This window comes from Kogia breviceps, chromosome 11 (genome assembly GCF_026419965.1).
Source record: "Kogia breviceps isolate mKogBre1 chromosome 11, mKogBre1 haplotype 1, whole genome shotgun sequence".
Classification (NCBI taxonomy): Eukaryota; Metazoa; Chordata; class Mammalia; order Artiodactyla; family Physeteridae; genus Kogia; species Kogia breviceps.
Genome location: NC_081320.1, coordinates 4,528,547 through 4,551,697, shown reverse-complemented (window position 1 = coordinate 4,551,697; position 23,151 = coordinate 4,528,547). Strand labels below are relative to the sequence as shown.

The 23,151-nt window shown below is 42.1% G+C and overlaps 1 protein-coding gene across 4 annotated transcripts in view; it reads left to right on the top strand.

Moving 5' to 3' along the window:
• TMEM182 (transmembrane protein 182) overlaps window positions 1-23,151 on the top strand; it is a 61,872-nt gene that overhangs the window by 19,619 nt on the left and 19,102 nt on the right. The window lies entirely within an intron of this gene.

Genomic DNA, 23,151 nt, shown 5'->3' with positions numbered 1-23,151 from the left:
TGTGTGTGTGTGTGTGTGTGTGTGTGTGTGTGTGTGTATACAAAGAGAAAGATTGAGGTTGATTGATTGATTGATGGAGGGATTTTAAGGAATTGGCTCATGCTGTTGTGGAGGCTGGCAAGTCTGAAATCTGGGGCAAGCCTGCAGCTGGAGATTCAGATAAGACTTGATGTTGTGGTCTTGAGTCCGAACACTGGAAACTCGGGTAGAATATCTGTGGTGCAGTCTTGGGGAGAGTTCCTTCTTCAGGAAACCTGTCTTTGTTCTTAAGTCCTTCAACTGGTTGGGTGAGGCCCACCTCCTCATTCTGGAGGATAATCTACTTTACGTGTAGTCTGCTGATAGTAAGTGCTCATCACATCTAAAAAAATACCTTTACAGCAGCATCTAGACTACTGTTTGATCAAGCAACTGGGCACCGTAATCTAACTAAGTTGACACATAAAATTAACCATCACAGAACTTAATGAATTTTTACATCATTCATCCATTTTTTCATCTTTATATAAAATTTGCATTTCCACGCATTATGATTTTGTTCTGAGTTTGTCAAAGGATGTAGCATCTGCTTATATCACATCATTAACATGACGTTTTATGGAGCGGGTGTGGGTCCGGATCGGAAAAGGGGTGAGGACGCAGTTGTGCTTGTCCGCCAGGCTTGCGTGTGCTCAGAGGGTCTGTGGCTGTCGGCCTTGAAGCGTGTGCAGTGGAGATGCTTTTCCCATTGAAGACCTCATGAGGCACCTCATTCACACTAGTCAGACCCTCTTACATTGTGGATGACATGGACCCTCTCACTGACAAGGGAACAGATGGCACGGGAAGAGCAGGATAAACCATTTTTAAAAGAAATTTATTTATTTATTTATTTATTTTTGGCCGCTTTGGGTCTTCATTGCTGTGCGCGGGCTTTCTCTAGTTGCGGTGAGCGGGGGCTGCTCTTTGTTGCAGTGCACGGGCTTCTCATTGCGGTGGCTTCTCTTGTTGCACAGCACGGGCTCTGGGTGCGTGGGCTTCAGTAGTTGTGGCACGTGGGCTTAGTAGTTGTGGCCCGTGGGCTCTAGAGCATAGGCTCAGTAGTTGTGGCGCACAGGCTTAGTTACTCCACAGCATGTGGGGTCTTCCCAGACCAGGGCTCAAACCCGTGTCCCCTGCATTGGCAGGCGGATTCTTAACCACTGCGCCACCAGGGAAGTCCCAAACCATTTTATCATACGCTACAAAAAGTTACATTACAAAAAATTATGAAAATGGTACCCCTTCCTTGTCATTCTTTCTGGAACATTAGGTATTTGCATAAATATTAGTATTGCTGTTGTTGATACTCATATGTTGAGGTCCTGTGATAAGATAGGTGTTGTAAGTACCATATATTTAAAAATGAATCTACATATTTGAAAAGTTTGCACCTCAAGGAGATAGTGGAGAACTTGAAAAACAAGGTAACATTATCTGTGCATAGTAATTACGTTGGAGAAGGATAGTAAATGCATGTCAGAAAAATTACACTGCAATTACATTAGGATTATTATGTGGCATTACATATAATTACTGTGCCATTTTTTGAATCTAGTGACAAAACCGTATTCCATTTTGTTTAAATTGTCAAAGTCCTCTTTGGCACACATATTGTAACTCCTTATTCACTTTAAGCAACTTTATCAAACACTCTAAGTAAAAATGACTGAGGTGGAAAGAGGTATGTCCTACAGCAGAAATACTATATGCAAGTTTCATTTATCTTCATAATACTGTACAATGATATGTGACATTATATTTGGGTGATTATTTTATTGTTTCCTTTATCCAAGAGAAGGACATAGATTTCATCAAAAAGATTCCACCTGATTGAAAGTGTGTGCTTCCTGGTTAATGAGGCCACATAGACTTCACTAGACTCCAGAACTACTCTTTGGCTTCATAGCTTCTTAATTATCAGGCATTATACATTTGCCAGCTTATCTTAGGAAAATTCAAAGTATTGTTTGTGAAATCTCATGTATCGTGGCCTGGCAAATTATTGGTAAAATGTCTGTGTATTCTCCTGATATTTTACAGTTACAGTTAGCCAATATTTGAAATCAGTGAAAATGATACAGTGGTGGATGGTTTTTCTGGACAGTCTATTTTAGAATTATTGGATATTACTGATGAAATTATCCTTTTTCATGATAAGGAGGCTGAGACTCAGAGAAACCATGTGATTCTGTCTTCACACAGCTGATCACTGGCAGATCTAATGTAAGGTCCAAGTCTCTGGGTGTTTATTGACAATCTTATAAACTACAGTGAATGAAAAGGCTGATTTTAGTTCTCAGTATTAAATCTTTTTAAGTATAAGTCTTTTAGTTGGATCCCGATAAATAACAATAAAAGAACAAAGTAAACTTATGTTGGCTTTTTCTGCCTTTCTGTCTGATTCTGACTTGTGTAGACAGTCTGGTCTAATTCATTGTTTCCTTTATTTTTGTCTTATTCTCAAATGCATACAATCTTGGTTCAAATCTAGTCATTTGGATGGTTGACCAAGCTTAGAGGGGCTGATCTAATTCTCAGAATTATTTTCTGAGCTAGGACTGTGTGCTTCAACGTCCATTAAACAATTTCATTACTTTTTGATATGTCAGAATTTAGATTTTCTGGTTTGTTTCGTGCTTAAATTCAGTCATAGTTCATTAATTTGGTAACATTTGGTGATGATGTACTGAATGTAGATTAATTTTCAAGGTAACTCAATCCTTGAGTGAATCAATCATTTCTTTTTGGTGTCCCCATAGCCTTCGATCACACCCATCAGAGTGTTCCTTGTACTTAACTGTAGTTGTTTGTTTACTGGGCTTCTTAGTTATTTATTGTAACTCCCCAAAGGCACAGAATGTAGCCTACTCAAATTTATATCACCAGAGCTTAGTGTAGCGCCTGGTCCCCCTGTCCCCACTAATACTTGGACTAGACCAGGTTCTCCTTTATAAAAACCATGCTTTAATTTGATAATTTGTAGCACAGATTTTAATCATTTACTTGCATAATTATTTTGTTCATGTATTCCTTCCCGATTCAACTCTAAGCTCCACTGCTGTGACGTCTTTTATGTTTGACTCACCATTGTATCCACTGTAGACTGAATATTTTTGTAGAATTAATATTTCTTGAGAGTCTCCACTAACTGTGCTGTACTCTGGTGCTGATACTGATGCCCTGAGTAACTAATGATGTGTGTAGGAATTTTTTAAACCTTCCTAAATGGACTGTGGTTACTCTTAAAAATTTTTTTTTCATACTTTTTGTGATTTTTTTTTTTTTAGGTCTTCAACATTGTTTTCACGTGTCAGCTGTCCTTTGCTTTTATAGTCAATATTTATTTGTTTACTTTTCTGGTCTGTTCATCCTTCACTCATAAAAATGATAGGGTGATGTGAGTGCCATAAGACTAGAAGCAGGAAAGCGGCTATAGGCAAGATCCTAGTCAGCAGTCAGATACTACATCAAGCTGCAAGTAGCAGAAAACAAACAGCAGCTAAAACATAAGGGCTGCTTTTCTCCCACAGTAAGAAGTTCAGAAGCAGCTGCTATAATGCTGCTGTCAGGGACCCAGGCCCTTTCAACCTTTTCTTCCACCATCCTTGGCAGGTGGATAGCCCCTGTCATGTTCTTCCATCTTCAGAAGAGCAGACGTGTCCCTAGAATTCTCCAGTAGATTTCTACCAATGCTTTCTTCACTGGAACTGTGTCACATGGCCTTGTGGGGCTGGGATGTGGAGTTGTTTGCTTTCTAGCCTCTGTGGCAGAGGAGAAGGGAGAAGGGCAGGGAGTGTTGATGGACCAGCCTAGAGGAGCCTCCTCAGGGAACCAGCATCGTATTCCTGCCTGGAAGTTATCAGGGCGGGACAAGGGTGAGGCAGCAAAGGTGAAAAGGGAGTGATGGATAGAAATGATATTTAAAGAGTTAAATGTAAAACTTGGTAGCCAAACAAAAGAAAGCTGCGGGAAGCTAGGACGATGAAGAAATTGCCTTTTGGACGAGATGTAATTCAGTTTAAACAACGTACAATCAAGGTAATCCGGTCACTTGCCTCCAGACAATAAATAGTATTTTAGTGTATTTCTTTCCAGTCTTTTTTTTACGTGCATATTGTACATTGTTTTAATCATTATCAATGCAAATGTATATCTCACTTTTCTATTTTTACGTCAGCACATATGTCTCCATATTTGTGCCTAATGGTTTCTCAGATTTTAAATGCTAGTTGCTACCTCCACATTAACTATAATTTTGTGTGTGTTATGTTTGTCATAATTTGTTTTGGTTCTTCGGATTATGTTTTCATAAATGTGAGTGGTGGTGAATCAAAAGATAGGAATAAAATCGCATTATCGTTATTGTGCCAAGGAGCCAAACCGCTTGCCAGCCAGCACTGAACTGTGAATTATTTCAAGAAAATTTGGTCGGGAGGATAGGAATGTGAGAATCAGGAGGAGGTGGCATGTTTTGAAGTGGAGGATGGGGATTTAGTTTGGATTTAAACGCAGTAAATTTGGGTTGATGGTGGAATACCAGTTTGAAGTAATTCAACAAGTAGCTTGATGTGCAGAACTGACGATTAATTTAAAAGACATTAATTAGCACCACTGATAATGATCAGGAATTGCAGACATGGTTTTTGATATCAGATAGAATCTTCAAGAAAAGTCATAGGAAAGAAGATGGTAAAATATCAGTTGTACGTAAGAGAAGGAAAGAAGTGAGGACAGTCCAGAAAGGAGAACGAGAAAGAGGTATTGAGAAGCACGCCAGTGGGCAGACTGGTGTGTTGTCAGAGGAGCCTACACAGGTGAGAGTCTTGGGGGAGACGCGGTGGTCCTCAGTGCAGGTGTAGCGTGAATGAGAACGGAGAAGGGGCAGGAAGGGATTGGATAACATGCTGATAATGAAACAGTTCTGGTGGCCCCTGGTGGCTCCCTCCCCACCAAGGACCCACAAAGAGGCCAGCAAAGTCAGCTCCTTTGAAATATAAACCCACAGGCCCTGCTGGTTTGGCCTGAGACTTCCAGACCTTCTGCTCTGTGTCCCACTTCTGTGCACGGCCCATCCCCTTGGGTGGAGTCTGAGGGCCCTGCTCTCTTCGTGGCCCTGCCTTTCCCCTCCGTTTTCCTGCGCGTTCTGTCACCTGATCCTCCCGAGAGCCCAGCCCTACCGCAGGCTTCCTCCTCCTCTTCTCCCGGGACTGGTCAGAAGGCAGCCATCCACCTAAAGGGGGCCAGGGTGCACGACGACGGGAACGTGAAACCTCACACTGGGTGTCCACGGGGGGCGGGGGTGCGACAAGTGAGGAAGCGGAGACCTTTGCAATTCGCCAGCACTGGGGCTTGGAATAGCAACCAAAAGAGCACAGCCTTGCAGAGAGCACCAGGTCCTCACAAAACAATCCCGTGCTTCACTCTACGAGGCAAAATAAACCATAAAAATGAATGCCCTTATACACCACAGCTTTAAACAGCAAATAAATGCATTAAGATTTGAGTCAAGAGTTAATATAAATTCTTAAATAATCGAGGAGACACATCAGCATGTCACAGGAATCTAATCACATTGGGATCCCCGCGTCCCAACTCTGCTTACAAATCAATTACGCTAGTGTAGCTGGATCTTATGTTGCAGGTTTTTTGTGTTCGTATATGGTGATTCTGGACATTGTTGTAAATTCACCATATAGTTTTAAATACTTCTGCTCTGCCTTAGTTGTGTAGGAAAAAAAAGCATACTCTGCAACGTTTAATGGAAAATACAGTTCGTCTTTTGTTTTTTTGGTTTTTTTTGGCACGAATGTCAAGTACCTAGATACGTGGAAATACCTTAACGTTCACTTAATTTCCTACTGTTCATTCAGACATTTGGGATCATGCAGCCATGATCACAGACACCGAGTGGTATTACAGGGGGGCTGTACTTCCTGGTCTCCTGCTGACTCTTCATCTGTGGCCCCGGTGTGGGCTCTCTTGTGTTCACGTTTAAAGTGCTGCTCACAGGGCAGCTCGCTCAGGCTTCGAGGGCTGCAGCTCCTGAGGGTGCAGTTGGCTTTTCAGTTCCGGGGCCCAGCATCAAAGCTGTAATTAAAAATCCCTTTTTCAGAGAGTGCTATTTTGCGTTCTCTACAATTTAGTCATGGGCATCTAAGGATTGGTTGGCAGTTTATGTAAATCCCTCCAATAATGGGGACAGTTGCTTTCTATAAACAAGACTGGTTATTTATAACAATGTGGGTCTGCTTCCCTTCACAGAGGACAGGCTGCAGCCTTGACAGAAGCTTCTGGTAACATCTGTGGAGCTGTCAGCCATACTTAGAAGTAGAAATCCCCTCTAATGATAGGGCACCTCCTGGTGCTTAGAGCAGGGCTTCTCAGCCTCAGCATGTTGACATTTGGGGCCAGATAATTGTTGTGGGAGGGATGGTCCTGCGTGTTGTAGGGTGCTTAGCAGGACCCTGGCCTCCACCCTCTAGATGCTGGTGGCACCCTCAGTGTGGCCATCAGAAATGTCTCCAAATACTGCCAGATATCCTGAGGAATCTGGATGGGCACAGAATCACCTCTGACGGGAACCACTGGGACGTTCTAGACGTTTATCCCCAGCACTTCTAACCCAGGGCCCAAGCTCCTCTTCAGAATTATATTATCCGCACTCTGTGCCCAACTCCAACTCTGGACCCCAAAGCACATAAATGATGGTTAGTTTCCTTCCGCCTTCTTTTATATTGAATGTTTAAACCAAAAGGGAACAAGGAGACCATCTTGGCCTCGATGATCTTTAAACAGCATTGCCTCTGCCTCAAGCTTCAGACCTTTTTTTAGAAGACAGTGTTACCTAGATTTGGTGAAAAGAATAGAGTGTCTGTTGTGTGTTGGGCACTGTTCTCGGTGCTCCAGGGTCAGCCCTAGATTCCCACCCTCGAGGGGCTCTCACTGTGGGGCGCAGCAGAAAATACACAAGCCAGTCATGTGCTTGGAGAGGAGTTAAAGGGGAAGGAGTGTGTGTGGAGGGAACCTCAGTATTAAATAGGCTGACGGGGAGGACTGATAGAGAAGGTGACGTTTGTTTTGAGTTGACAGCCCTGGGTTGAATGGGGCTCAGGCACCCAGCTCAGCTGTCCAGTTTCCTGACCCCTCTTCTTGGGACTGGATAGATGCTGTTCAGAGTGCTTATCAGACCAGGGACTGGCTCCTGGTAAGGGTTCTACGGGCGTTACAAGCTGGCCTTTCAGTCAGCGGGTCTGCGTGCACGATCTCCAAACATGACTTCCTGTCTCTAATCTCCCCTCAGATTTACTGCAAAAGGAAGATAAGCTTAGTATCAACCTCATGCAGTTGTTCAAATGAAAAGAGAATACTGCTTAGAATACTACTTAATGCTTAGCACAGTGGTTGCCATCTAGCTGGTATTCAATATATGTCAGCTATTCTTAGGATGCTATACCAATTTAGAACACCCCAAATAAGTCATCCTCAAGGCACGTCAGTTCATCCTAGCTTCTCCCTAGTGAAATGCTTCCTCCTCTCTGAGTGTGTGTATGTGTGTGTGTATGTGTGTGTTTGTATGTGTGTGTTTGTATGTGTGTGGTGTGTGCCCACGTCAAGCATTTGGCACAGTTTCTGGCAAAGAGTAGGGGCTTTATAAATGATACTCACTATTATTATCATGATCCCATCATCCTAGTACATGATAGTTAATATTACCATCTGTACCGGCCAAGATTTTCTACTGCTTATGTGATAATATTGATTAAAATTTACTCAATAAATACTGTGTGCTATTCCCTGTCCTAGGTTCTGGGGAACAGCAGTGAACAAAATAGTTGGAAATCCTTGCCCTTGTGGAGCTGCCATTCTAGTGAGGGGGAGGCAGACAAAGCAACATAAACTAAGTCAATTATATAGTACATTGGAAAATGACCAGTGCCCAGAGAAACATAAAACATGGAAAGAGGCTGGAAACTAAGGGGCCTGGGGTAACAGAGGCGGGGGAGATATGAGCTCTATTATGTGAGGTGTCTGTTAAGTAAGGTCTTTGGACCATTTTTTAAAAATTGAGTTGTCTTATTATTGTTGAGTTTTAATAGTTCCTTGTATACTTTGGATCAGTGTTTTATCAGATGTGTCTTTTGCAAATATTTTCTTCTAGGCTGTAGCTTGTCTTTTCATTCTCTTGACATCGTCTCTTGCAGAGCAGAAGGTTTTAATTTTAATGAAGTCCAGCTTATCAATTATTTCTTTCGTGGATTGTTCCTTTGGTGTTGTATCTAAAACGTCATCCTCATACCCAAGGTTTTCCCTATATTCGTTTTTAAGGATTTTCTAGTTTGACATTTTACTTTTAAGGCTACAGTCCATTTTTAGTTAATTTTTGTGAAGAGTGTAAGGTCTGTATCTAGTTTCATTTTTTTTGCACGCAAATGTCCACTTGCTTCAGCAGAATTTTCTTTGCTCCATTTTATTGTCTTTGCTCCTTTGTCAAATATCAGTTGATTATATTTTTGTGGGTCTATTTCTGGACTCTCTGTTCTGTGCCATTGATCTATATATGTCTGCTCTTTTGCCAATACCACACTATCTTGATTACTCTAGCTTTATGGTAAGTCTTTAAGCCAGGTAGTATCGGTCCTCCAACTTTGATTTTCTTCAATACTGTATTAGCTATTCTGGGTCATTTGCTTCTCCGTATAAATTTTACAATCAGTTTGTTCATATCTACAAAACAACTTGCTGGAATTTTTATTGGAATTGCATTGAATGTGTATAGATCAAGTTAAGAAGAACTGACAGCTTGACAATATTAAGTCTTATTACTCTGGACATGGAACATCTCTCCATTTATTTAATTCTTTGATTTTGTTTATCAGATTTGTAGTTGTCCTCATATAAATCTTGTACATATTTTGTTAGATTTATACCTAAATATTTCTTTTAGGGGGCTCTAATGTAAATGGCATTTGTTTTTAATTTCAAGTTTCACTTGTTTATTGCTGGTATAGAGGAAATCGATTGCCTTTTCTATATTACCCTTGTGTCCTGCAACCTTGTTATAATAACTCATTAGTTCCAGGAGTCTTTAATGGATTCTTTCAGATTTTCTTCCTAGATGATCATGTCATCTACAGACAAAAACAGCTTTATTTCTTCCTTCTCAATATATATAACTTTTATTTCTTTTTCTTATCTAATTGCATAATTAAGATTTCCAGTGTGGTTGAAAAGGAGTGGTGAGAGGTGACATCCTTGTCTTATTTCTGATGTTAGTGGGAAAGCTTCAAGTTTCTCACCATTAAGTATGATATTAGCTGTAGGGTTTTTGTAAATATGCATTACCAACGTGAGGAATTTCCCCTTTATTCCTAGTTTACTGAGAGTTTTTATCCTGAATGGGTGTTGGATTTTGTCAAATGTTTGTTCTACATATACTGATATATGATCATGTGATTTTTCTTTTTTAGCCTGTTGATATGATGGTTTACATAAACTGATTTTTGTATGTTGAAGCAACCATGCATACCTGGGATAAATTCTACTTGATCATGGTGTATAATTCTTTTTATACATTGTTGGATTCAGTTAGCTAATATTTTGTTGATGATTTCTGCATCTATGTTCATGAGTGATATTGATTGTAGTTTTCTTTCCTTGTAATGTCTGGTTTTGATATTAGGATAACACTGACCTCATAGGATGAGTTAGGAAATATGACCTCTGCTTCTTTTCTTCTGGGATATTGTAGAGAATTGGTATAATTTCTTCCTTAAATGTTTGATAGAAATGAACAGTAAGCCCATCTGGGCCTACTGCTTGCTGTTCAGGAAGTTTATTAATTACTGATTCAATTTCTGTAATGTGTATATGTTTATTCAGATTGTCTGTTTCTTCTTGTTTGAGTTTTGGCAGATTGTGTCTTTCGAGGGATTAGTCCATTTCAACTACATTGTCAGATTTTGGGGCATAGAGCTGTTCATAGTATTCCTTTATTACCTCTTTAATGTCTACAGGGCCTGTAGTGATGTCATCTCTTTCATTTCTGATGTTAGCAGTTTGTGTCCTTTCTGTTTTTTCCTTAGAGAGCCTGGCTAGAGACATTGATTTTATTGATCTTTTCAAAGAACTATCTTCTGGTTTTGTTGATTTTCTCTATTGATTTTCTACAAATTCTTGATTTCTGCTCTAATTCATATTATTTCTTTGCTTCTGCTTATCTTGGATTTAGTTTGCTCTGCTTTTTCTAGTTTCTTAAGGTAGAAACTTAGATTATGGATTTTAGATCTCTCTTCTCTTCTAATATAGGAATTCAGTACTATAAATTTCCCTCTAAGCACTGCTTTCCCTGCATCCCACACATCTGGATAGATTGTGTTTTCATTTTCATTTAGTTGAAACTATTTTTAAAATTTCTTTTGAGATTTCTTCACTGATCGATGTGTTATGTAGAAGTGTGTTTCATAATCACTGCGTATTTGGGGATATTTCTGTTAACTTTCTGTTATTTATTTCTAATTTAATTCTGTTGTGGTCTGAGAGCAGACTTTGTTTGATTTCTGTTCTTTTAAGTTTGTTAAGTTATGTTTAATGGCCCAGAATGTTGTCTATCTTAGTGAATATTTCATGTGAGTTTGAAAAAAAATGTGTATTCTGCTTTTGTTGGATGAAGTATTCTATAGATATTTATTACAGTTGTCCCTGGGTATCTGCTGGAGATTGTTTCCAGGATCCACCAGGTATACCAAAATCCATAGATGCTCAAGTCCCACAGTTGGTACTCTGCACCTGCAGGATACACATCTGTGGATTCAACCAACTGTGGATTGCAAACTTAATACATGATCTGAGGTTAGTCGAATCCATGGATGTGGACCTGGTGGCTACAAAGGGACAACCATATATTTTTTGAGAAAATTCCGCATGTAGTGGACCCATGCAGTTCAAACCTGTGTCATCCAGGGTCTCAACTGTATATCCAGTTGATGGTGTTGTTGAGTCTAGCTATGTCCTTACTGATTTTCTGCCTGATGGATCTGTCCATTCTGATAGAGAGGCGTTGAAGTCTCCCACTGTAATAGTGGATTCATCCTTTTCTCCTTTCAGTTCTATCAGTTTTTGCCTCATGTAGTTTGATACTCTGTTGTTAGGTGCACGTACATTAAGGCAAAGTGGACTTTTAATTAGTGTATTGTACCATTTATACTTAATGTTATTATTATTTTTTTTGCGGTACACGGGCCTCTCACCATTGTGGCCTCTCCCGTTGCGGAGCACTGGCTCCGGACGCACAGGCTCAGAGGCCATGGCTCATGGGCCCGGCCACTCCAGGCATGTGGGATCCTCCCGTTCTGGGGCATGAACCCGTGTCCCCCGCATCGGCAGGCGGACTCTCAACCACTGCGCCACCAGGGAAGCCCTTAATGTTATTATTGATATGTTGGGCCTTAACCCTGCCATTTTAATTTTTGTTTTCTATTCTGTCTGTTTTTCATTTCTGTTTTCTTTATCCTGTCTTTCTGTGGGTTACTTGAATTTTTAAAAATTCCATTCCAGGCCATTCCATTTGATTTATCTAAAGTGTTTTAGAGTATATCTCCTCTTTCTATACTGTTTAGATCATCCACTGAGTTTCTATTTTGGGCTACTATATTTTTCGTTTCTAAATTTTCCTTTTGGTTCTTCTTTATATCTTTTATTTATTTGCCAGTAACTTTTGTTTTCTTTTCAATTTGGGTCAAGTATGTACGTATTTACTCTTTGAGATGTTTTTATCATGATTCACTCAAAATCATTCTTAGGTAATTCTAACATCTCTATTCTGTATTGGCATCTATTGAGTGATCTTTTTCATTGAAGTTGAGATTTTTCTGGTTCTTGGATGACTCATCATCTTTTAAAATTAAAACCAGGAATTAAGATGTATTATGTTATGAGACTCTAGATCTTCTGTTTTGATTGGCTTTTTTTGATACTGCTCCTGCAGGAGAAGGGGTGGGCATTGCCTCAATAAAATCAAGTGGGATGGAATTCCAGGCTCCCCATTCAGTCTGTGTTGACATAAGGAGAGCTCTTCTTGGTACTGCTGGGCAGTAGTGAAAGTTCTGGCTTCCCACTATGTTTCCACTGATACCGTCCTGACCAGGAGGGGGCAGGATTGAATCATTACAACTTTAACCATGGTTGCCATTGACATGGTAGGTATGCAAAGGTAGCCTAATTACTACTGGGTGGTGATGAAAGTCCTGAATCTTCACTAAGCCTCCTCCCAGGGGGAAAGGATGTCTAATTTCCACCTTGTAGGGGTGAAAGTCCAGGTTCCCCAGATGGTCTCCGCTGTCACTGTGAATGGTGGCCTCATTACCCTGCAGAGATCAAAGTCCTGACTCCATATTCAGCTTTCTCTGATACATCCATGTGTGTGTGTGGAGTTGGGAGAGGGCCCCTTACCACAGTCTGTCAAGAGTCAAAGACTAGGTTCCCCTCTTGGTCTTTGCTGATCACAGTGGGGTCGGGGCCAACGTTTTATTCTGCAGTGTTTGGTGTCAGGTGGTTTATTTTCTAAAAGTTTCCTGCTTTGATAGGTAGCCCCTTACCTGGTTCTTTGAACAAACAGCTTTTGTTGGGAATTACGTTTTGACTGTGATTGTTGGCATTTCTGGGTTGCTTGCTTTTCCATCCCCACTGACACCACAGGATGGGAGCTGACCATTACCACCTGTGGTGATACAAGTCCCACCTCCCTTCCTTCTCTGGCATTTCCCCAGCACGGGCATTGGGCCTGCTGTGGTCTGTGTCCGTTGCCATTTCCTAGTTATTGGCTCCCCTAGCTCTAGGTAGAGGATGAATGAGCAAAAACAAAACCCAGGGAACTCACCATCACATCATTCCTTGGGTTCCAAGTTTCCTAGTTGCTCTTCTTCCCTCCCTTCTTTCTGAATCTTCTTCTGTTTGCTTCATAGATAATCGGCAGGGATTTTAGTTGTGATTAAAAGAAACAATAGGGAAAAGGTACGTTTGCTTCATCTTCCTGGAAGCAGAAGTTTAGTTTATCTAGTTACATTCTGAAGGAACAGCTGACCAGATTTGCTGATGGTTCATTGTGAGGTGTGAAGGAAAGAGCAGAGTTAATGATGACACTTTTTGTCCTTAGCAACTGGGGGGATGAAGTTGTTATTTTTAGAGATGGGGAAAGCTGACGTAGAGTTGATTGGTAACAGGAAGCTTTGGAGTTTTCAGACATGTTAAGTTGAGGACACCTAGTAGAGGTGTTATGTAGGCTTTTGGATCGCAGAGTCTAGAGTTAAAGGTTGCTTTTTGAGCAGAAACTGTGCATTTGGCAGTCATTGCATGGAGGTATATTTATTTAAACCATGGGGCAAGATAAGAGCATTTGGAGAATGAGTGTAGAGAGAAAGGAGGTCAGTCCAAGCACAGAGCCCTAGGCTGCTCTGTTGTTCAGAGGTCAGGAAGAAGAGGAGAGACCCACAAAGGAGACGGAGGATGGGCAGCTAGGGAAGCAGGAAGCAAACCAAGAGTGTGGTGTCCTGGAAACGAGAAAGAGAAGGGAGTGATAAGCTTGGCCAGATGCTGCTGAGAAGTAGAGGAGGGCGTGGACTGGGATCTGACCCTTGAATTTAGCAAGCTGTCCACAGCAACTTGACCTAGTGTTTTGCAACCTGGATTTCTTTCTTCTTGGGCTCACTACCACTATTTCCCCTTTGACAGATCACATTTTGTGTAATCTCTCTTTCCTTTCTTTTACTTTTAAATGATAATATATGAATGGTAAACATAAGTACTGCTTGATAAATTTCAGTGCTGGCATGAGGGATTAGATCCAGTGAGTTTATGAATAATTGGAGCCATTAATTGCACAAAGGCACCATCATAATTTCTTCAGAGTTGTTCATTTATATCCTTATTTCTTGTTTCTGCGTGTTGAAACCTACTAATCTACTGACAAATATATTAGAAAAAAGAAAAAATGTTATTTATTTTATAAAAATCATTAATATCGCAAGAAAATGACTTATTTTATTTCTTATGATAAGCTCCTATTGTGTGCAGTCATTGGGCTAGCCCAGCTACTTTTTATTTTACAAAGATTGCCTCCTTGGATCTTGATGACAGTGCTGTGAGGTAGAGTTCATTGCTGCCATTTCAAGGCCAAGGAAACTTAGAGCATTTGGGTTTCTCAACTCAAAGTTCATGCTCTGCAGTGAGCTGCCTCCATTTCCATAGTCAGCTTCTTGATAACATTGTAAAGGAGATTATCTTTCATTTTTCTAACAAGCAATATATAGTTTAAAACAAAATCTCATTTTAATTAGGGGAGAATTTGTGAATTCTATTATATTACTTCTTAGTTTTCGTATGGTGACCAGATATGAGTCTTTCGTTTACTATTTATTACTCTTTACAAGCAAGTTTGGGGGTAGAGAAATAAAATAAAAGTGATTTTTAAATACAGTTTTTAAAAATATGATTGATTTTTATAAAGCCCTTTTTCTAGGATTCAGATTCATTGCTTTAAGTCTGCAAGTGGCCGCGGCAATTACTCACATCCGCAGAGTGTTGATTTAGTATCATTAAGGGAAGGGACGCGTTGTATGGAAAGCAAAGCGTTAACTTGTTTCCAGAGCCACAGCTGTTGTTACACAGTATGAAGGGCATTTGCTCCAACAGCTTGCTATGTTGAGTAGCTAGAGAGGGAAGTCTTCCCAAGATGTATCTTATCACTGCAGATAAATAAATACAACCAAATCCCCCACCAGACTGTGTGTAGAGTAGCTATGGGAATGCTACGTTTGATCTTTTCAATGATTTTCTGCTTAAACGTGCAGTTTCAGAAGGCTGGTCTTTCCGAGTGGAGACTTGGAAGTTCAGTCTATGCAGTTCACTGTCAAAGGGAAGTATTGACTATTCACTTGTTGGGACTCTAACCAGAAGAGTTGGAAGTGACTTCTGAGACTGATAGTCTACCTTTTTATCAAGAACAAGCAGAAAACCAGGGAGGCTGGACGAGTGACCCATTTCTGAAGAACACACAGCAAATAGCGGACAAGTCAGTGAAGACTGAAGGCTGCCGATAGGCATTTCTACCCCATTCCTTCCGATTGAGCCCTGGAAGAGGCCAAGTCAGTGAGAGATGCCCAAGAGGGGTTTAGGTCCTTGGTGAATGCTGACTTTGAACAGCAAAGGTCATGTTTCCTGCTCATTGGAGGAAATGTGACTCTGCTTGTGAATAAGCAAAGTGTGAATGTTTGTTCTGGAGTAAATGAGGCTTGCCCAGCCAGGGATGCCAGCTATGTCTCCGCTATCTTGTCTGTCCCCAGGGGATGGTCATTTCACACCGGCTGTGCTAGGACTCCTTGCGTGTGTGGTTCACATCCCAAACTACGCAGTTCCGGATTCTAAGCTGGCTAAGTATTTTCCCAAGGCATCTGCTGGCTGGGACAGGCCACTGCTTATTGCCTGCACAACCCTCTCACCCCAGCAGCCAGTGGTTACTCCCAGCTCTGTACCTTTATTTTGTTGCTAGAAACTTTTTAACTACCTTTCTTTTGTTACTACAATTCCTCGATAAGGTCTCTTGCCCATTTCATTTTACTCACAAGAGAGGCTAGTTTCCATGAAGTATTGCTAGAGTTTTTGGTACCTTTATCTCTCAGTATTTTACCCCTAAGACAAAAATATCAAGAAAATATAAATGCCTGTAATAAAGAAAAGGGAGTAGGTGTTTTACTGCCTTTTTTCCCCCTCTTTTGCACTGAAAACACCTCCCCGCACCTCACAAAACCAGACTGCAAACCTTTTGCCAATGGTTTGATTATTAACAGATTGAAGCTCCATGTGGACAAAACACCTATTCCAATTTAAGCTGCTCAGTGATTGTTCATATTGTTTGTAGGGAAATTTTCATGTAACGTGGGCCAAAATGCTCCCCTGGTAAACGACCATATTCTACAAAGGACCGTCATGATCTGCCTCATACCTTCTCTCTCTCACCACTTTCCCAGCACCCAGGCTTTCCTTCTCTGTGCCTTCACACTAGGCTACTTGCACACGCCCGCTTTCTTTCTTGTTTTTTGTTCATGCTTTCTGCTCTCTGCCTTCATTTCCTGCATTCCTGCTCTCCTGTTTAAGAATCACCTCCTCCAAAGACTGGGGTTGACGCATACACCCTCCTATATGTAAAATAGATCACTAATAAGGACCTACTGTACGGCACAGGGAACTCGACTCAGTGCTCTGTAATGGCCTCTGTGGGAAAGGAATCTAAAACAGAGTGGACATGTGTGTATGTATAACTGATTCACTTTGCTGTACACCTGAAACTGACACAACACTGTAAATCAACTCTACTCCAATAAAAATTTTAAAAAAGAGAGAATCAGCTCCTCCAAGAAGCCTTCTTCAAATATGCCAAGACGGGGGCAACTACCCTTCCTCTGTTCGCGGGTGATACACCTTAGAGCTCTCCCCTTGCCCTTGGCGTAGCTGCCAGTCATCTGATTGTGTGTTTCTGTCCCCTTAGACTGCTTGATAGCACACACTGGACTTTTGTTCATGGCATATCACCAGCATGTACTTACCTAGCACAACACCTGATACAAGATAGATTTTTCAATCAATGTTTGAGCATGGGTAAATGAAAGAGTGGAATTCAATTCAGTTGTTAATCACTTCTTTTGTTGGTGTTTTATGATCAGAATAGAGGGGAAATAGCAAATCATTTTAGTGCTATGCAATTCTCAAACTAACTTTTTTTTTTTTTTTTTTGCGGTACACGGGCCTCTCACTGTTGTGGCCTCTTCCCCTGCGGAGCACAGGCTCCGGACGCACAGGCTCAGTGGCCGTGGCTCACGGGCCCAGCCGCTCCGCGGTACGTGGGATCTTCCCGGACCGGGGCACGAACCCGCGTCCCCTGCATCGGCAGGCGGACTCTCAACCACTGCGCCACCAGGGAAGCCCTCAAACTAACTTTTCTGATAAAGAAATATAGAAACTACTTTTGAGCCCCATCCCTTAGAGAAAGATTCCTGGATGTATTTGCAATGAAAGACCATACAATTCCTCAGAGAAGTGTGATTTCTAAGGTGTTAGAGATTTGTGGAGGCAAGTCATCTGAAAGGTATGAAAATGAAGGCCCAGGAGTCCTAGAAAACTTCCAACAGAATACTTACAATCAAGTAAGCAAGGCTTTGCTATAATTATTTTCAATTGTCTGCTAAAAGCTTTGGGTAAACAGGTTCACAGTCAATGTTTAAAAAAAGTATATGAATAAAGGGATCCTAAAAATGTTCCTCTCATGGCTCAGTATAAAAGACAGCAAGTCTTCTCAGGAATAGATCTGATTTTTTTAAGACGGAATCAGTTAATGAGGAAATTTGTCTCTCTTCTGGCATTTTTAGAGTCGGGCAGGAACGTTTACAGAAGTTCCCAATGTTCTTGATTCATTTCTATGTACTGGGTATTCAGCAGCCTGGAAAGGATGGTTACATAGTCCTTGGTACTCTTACTTAGTATCGAGCTGTTAACATCTCATCACTCGATTCCTCAACTCATTCTCTTCCATGTGCCTGTTTCTCCCTAGTAGGGATTTAAGTGATCCCTAGCCATTGTGATTATAGGGCAAGACCATCAGTTCATTTCCGTTTTGAATGAGTTAGCTTCATTCTATCCCATGGCCATTAAATATCTCACTAACCTTAACTGTATAGAGATTTCAGTGGGGACTGAGTGATAGTGATTGATTATTCATGTATTCATATTTTATTGAGCATCTATTACTTGCCAGCCATAAAGATTCCCCTGGGGTTAGAAAGATGGGCAAGACTGAATCTTTGCCCTGCAGGAATGCACAGGCAAGACGTGGAGGTGGAAATGTAAAGACAGAAGCGCAACGCAGAGTGCTGTCTGGTGACGGGCATGTGTCAAGACCCTGATGGCGTGCAGAGGCAAGGCACACCGCTCGGGGCTGACTCACATTAACTCTTTCAGTCCTCTTAAGGGCACTATAGGATGGGTGTCCTTATTATCACACCTTCGGGAAGGAGAGTGAGGCATGGAGAGCTAAGTAACTTACCCAAGGTCACACAACTGGTAAGAGATATGCCAGCTCTTGAGTCCGATTCTACACTCTCCTGCCTTTTGGTGGAGATGAGGACATAACTCCACTATGTCCTTCTGGGGCGGGTCGGGGAGGATGCTTGATTGGATCTCAAAGGACAAGTCGGAAAGCTGTGTATTCTAGCTGGCGGAGGCAGTATTATGAAAGCCTGCAGGTGTGATAACAGCATCTCCCCACTGGAAACTTCAGTATAATTTCAGCATTTCTGAAGCATCAGGTACGAGGGGCCAGAGTGGGAGGATTTGAGCCTAGAAGCCTTAGGTGGGTCAGTGACAATTTATGGGACATAAACACCACAAAAGAGTGAGGCTAATGGTGTCTGAGACTGAGCTCAGATAGTCCTGAGTTCAGATCTTTACCTTGTCATTTACTGGCTGTTTCATTCTGGGGACTTCACTTAACCTCTCTGAGCCTCATCTATAAAACACAAAATAGGGATTTTTGTGATGACAGGGGAGAGAATACCTGCAAAGGCGGAGCAGCGCCTTCTCAATGAAATTAGTGGCTCCAGAGAGACTCAGCAGTCCAGCGGTTCCCATCCTGGCTGTACATCCCATTCTTCTGGGGGGCTTTTAAAAATATGGCTGCTTGTGCTCACCCTCCGAGATTCTCATTCAGTTGGTGTGGTTTGGAATCCTAGCTCGGGTATGACGTGAAAACCCTCCAGGGTGGCTCTGAAAGCTGAGCAGCGAGGGGAGCCGTGTGTCCAGGCCCCCTCAGGCAGCAGGGGTCGGAGGAAGACCTTGGAGCTGGAGCTTTCTCTGGATGTTCACCTGGTCCCCTGTGTGAGGATCTGAGCGGCTTTGTACACAGTACCGCCATAGGGAAGGAAGAAACTTTTTCCTCTACCCCCTTAGGGTTCAGTAACTGGGCCCTGCAAATTAGATTATAAAAATGGACATTGACATAGGAGAGGTTTATGGTTATGTGTGCATACGGAGGCCTTCATGGAAACGTGAAGACCCAAAGAAGCAGATAGGCCTGGGAACTTAACATACCTGTTAGCAAAGAACGGTGAACGTGGAGATGCGACAAGAGAAAGGAAAAAGAGGTTTGGGCTCGGGTGGTAAACTGTGGGAAAGTGACCAGGAAAAATATAGAAGAGAAAGCAATGGAAGATATGGCTTGTATTTGTAGCTTTGTTTAAAGACCCATGTTGGTGTTGACTTGCTGTCTTTTTCGTGGCCATAAAACTTCCCCGGGAGCGCTCGTTTCTCAGAAGTTTCTCCTCCCAGTTAGATAAGGAAAACTCCTAGGAGGTTTCCTTCTGCATTCATTGATTCTCATTTGCTCCCAGCTCAAAGTAATCCTTATACCAAACTGGCATACGTGAGGGTGGCCTGTTCTGGTCCCCTTCACCTCACTTCCGAGAGCCTGGGTTCCCTCGCTCCTGTGACCTTGAGGGTGTCGCCACCACTCCTACCAGCGTCCGTTCCTGCAGCGCCCCTCTGCCCAGCCCCCTCCCCAAGACTCTCAGGAAGAGAAACTTGGGACTGATTAACGCTGTGAGGAAACCTGTGCGCCTCCCGCTTCTGGGCCTTTCCCAAGGTCACAGCCAGTGTGGGCGGTGAGGGCCCTGCCCCTCCTTCCCCAGGCGCTTTCTCCCTCTCAGCTCTAGCTTCACTGCCAAGTTTACAAGAGGGAAGTCAATAGACTCTGTCGGGGCTCTCAGTGTTCTTTTTGTTCTAAAAAATCAGTGGCCCGAGCAGAGCACGTGGCTTGGCTTGGCCCGTCCCGGCCTGTGGAGCTCCGACGCGGACGCTCTGTACAGCCTGCCCTTCTGCTTTGGTGCGGGCATTGCTGTATTTTTAGACCCGCCCGACATCGCCAAGACAAGTAGTACATGGAGATGCAGGACAGGCTTGCTGGCCTGTGTAGCAGAAGCGTCTTGCCTAAAGCTACGGCGACGACATATGCTGGGGGCTCCCGTTTGCTGCCGAGGATGGCGGAGGGGGTGATGTGTTTTGTTTTGGCTTCATTTAGACCGTTTTATAGCACTTCGCGCTGTGTGTGCTTGAGGATGTGTCGAAATACAGGATTAGCTTTCTGAACTAGCTTTGTGAGGTGTCTGAGGCAAGATAGCAAGTTTTGAAAAATGAATAACACTTAAGTTTATCTTTCAACGGCAGATACAATATTTACATTTTTATATACCCAACAAAATAATTTATCAAAACACTACGAATTTGGAATTGTGACCATTTGGATTGACTTTGCCCCTATGCTCTGTATGAAAGAGGGTTTGTCGCATTAAGTTGAAATATTACAAAATCAAGACGAGATTTCTTAGTATCTCAGCAGAACACACTGTTTTGATATATAAATGAAATCTATGAGGACAGCCTTTATCCTGCTGGTTTCTCACTACCTGTAACAACAGAATCACTGAAGCTCCTTTCACCTCTCCCCCAACCGCCCGGCATTAGTCCCCACTCGGGGGCTGCGATAACTACAGAACTTGTTTTCCCTGTTCTGTTTTTTTTTTCCACCAGTTCATTCTCTGTCCAGTTACAGGAATGATACTCTCATACAAATGTGGCCGCCAGCTCTGATCTCTGACTTCACGGGGCCTCCTAGGACCAGTAGGATAAAGCGCCAGCCCTCGGGTGGCGTGTAAAGCGCTGGCTGCCTTCCTGGGTTCCTCACTGTTGTTCCCTCATCCACCTGCGTGGCAGCTTAGGGAAGCTGCTTTCCCTTCCCCCATCACCTGCCTCCTGCCTCCTGCCTCCTGCCTACCGAAATCCTAGGCAGACGTCAAGACCCAGTTCAACTACACCCAGTACTGCAGGCCTTCTCTTACTAGCATCCAGCCCTGAAACAGTGGCCTCTCCGTGCGGCAGTCATCTGGCTTCTTGATATTCTGTGCACCCCTCGGCTAGGGCACTTAGCACACAGTGTTGACTGGTTTGCTTTTCCCTCCCCGGACGGAACTTGGGAGGGCAAGGAGTCCCTCTTGCTCTAGCGGCTTTTGGTGCCTGGCGCCTGGAGAGCCGTCAGAATATGTTTGCCAAATTAAGCAGCTTCTGGTTGCCAGCAGCGTGCCCATTTACCAGGCAAGCTTGTCGGGGCCCTGCTCAGAGGCCCCTTGTGAGACATCGCTTTGAATTACTGCATGGATGTGAATGACTTGGAATGGGACTTATTCTCAAATAAATCCACAGTTAAAACTTCAGGCTGCTTTTGCCCATCATCAAAACGAATGAGGTTTCTGTACATTTTTAGTGGAAAAGAAATACTGTAGGGTTTTATTTTTTTTAACCCTTTACGTGGCATTTGGAACAGGTGCCACTTCTGCCATTGGCTTCCTGTCTGTGGTAATCTGCACAAGCACACACACACACGCACAGTTACACATACATGCGCACATGCACGCATATTGCTGTGTATAATTAAAAGTCCACTTTATTTCATGGCGTTCACTGTCCTGTCGTTTGGGGTGATTTGTATGTTTCCCACCTGAAGGATTCTTAATAGATGTCTCCCTCCACTTCCTAGGTGTGTCACTTGGAATTAGGCCTTTTGGATACTTTCTGAGACATGAGATCCTTTAGTATTTGTTTGAATCTGAAATTTGAATTTGCAGTACAGTTAAGAGTCTTTATGTTATGCAATTTTTTATGAATGAACTGAGACATCAGGAACATAGTTTTGCATTCATACACACTCTTAGTTAACAAACTAGACAGTCTCTAATGATTTGATGTCTCTTTTCTCTAAAAAAACAACAGGATAATACTGTAAAGGTAAAAGTTTAATTGACTTAGGAACATGAACTGAGTACTTCAGGAGGACCATTTTTATAACGTCTGTTGTTAGACTAAATTATTTATCATCTTCCTCATTACGACACCGGACCAAGGATCGCTTTGTTAGGTCAGTTCGCCAATTTATTTAGAATTGACACTACTTCATTTCTTTGAAAACAGTAGTTAATTTTGGCCTTTCACAGATTCAGATGAAGCTTTCCTTTAATTAATCCAAATTGTGATGATATAGATTACATGTAAATCTATTTACACTGTAAATCTTCATGTTCTAAGGAATTAATAGAAATTCAATATTGTTAAAGTTGAGCTTTGAATTGTATTAAATGGTCAAATTGGATTTTTAGAGCTGTTTTCACTTGGTACAGTCCAAAGCTTTCAAAGACAAAGCTTTGCAGTTTTTATGGGCTCATATTAAAAACAAGGAAACAAATTAAGTGTTCTCAGAGTTACATTCAAGATCTAGGAGTCTTAAACAGTATAAACCACTAAGCAAACAAGAACATCCTTTAAAAGTTTTAAAGTGTCTATATACTAGAACTGAAAGCTTGTCCCCATCCTAGATCCATGAGATAAATAGATATCTTTTAAGTGTCAAGTACATTGTTGACAAGAGTATTTTATTACAAGGCATGTAAAAATAATAGTAATAGCAAATACATTTGATTCCTTAATGCATGCAGCTACTTTTCATATATGTTCTCAATCCTTCCTATAAACTTACTTGAAGGATACTGTGCTTTATGTTAGAAAACTGTGGTCTCTCAGAGTCACCCAGTTAGTAATATCTCAAAACATTCATTTTATTTGGAAAATTCTCTGATTGCCTCAATTTTACTTCAGACAGTGACAGAACTACCCAGTTCCAGGAGCTGATTCTTTGTTACAACTGAACATTTCAATTCTGGAATCAAAGTGTGCCACATATGCAAACTAGGTAATATAATTAGCTGAGAAACAGGAAATTCCAAGAAATGTTGAAATAGGCTTAAAGTTGCGCACTTTGGAATGCTGAAACACAGGCAGAAAATAAAGCCTGTGGTGAGCGCAGTAAGGGCTTTACTTGGGAGCTATGTCTGCATGGCCACAGCTCTGCAGGCAGCCGGGGGCCGCCTCCTGTAAGTAGGGATCTGTTGCTCCAGCCATTCACCGGGGACTCAGAATCAGAAGTGAGGCTTTTCTGCTGGGGCAGACCAAGGGCAGGAAGTAGCAGGTCTCAGGAACAGCAGTTCT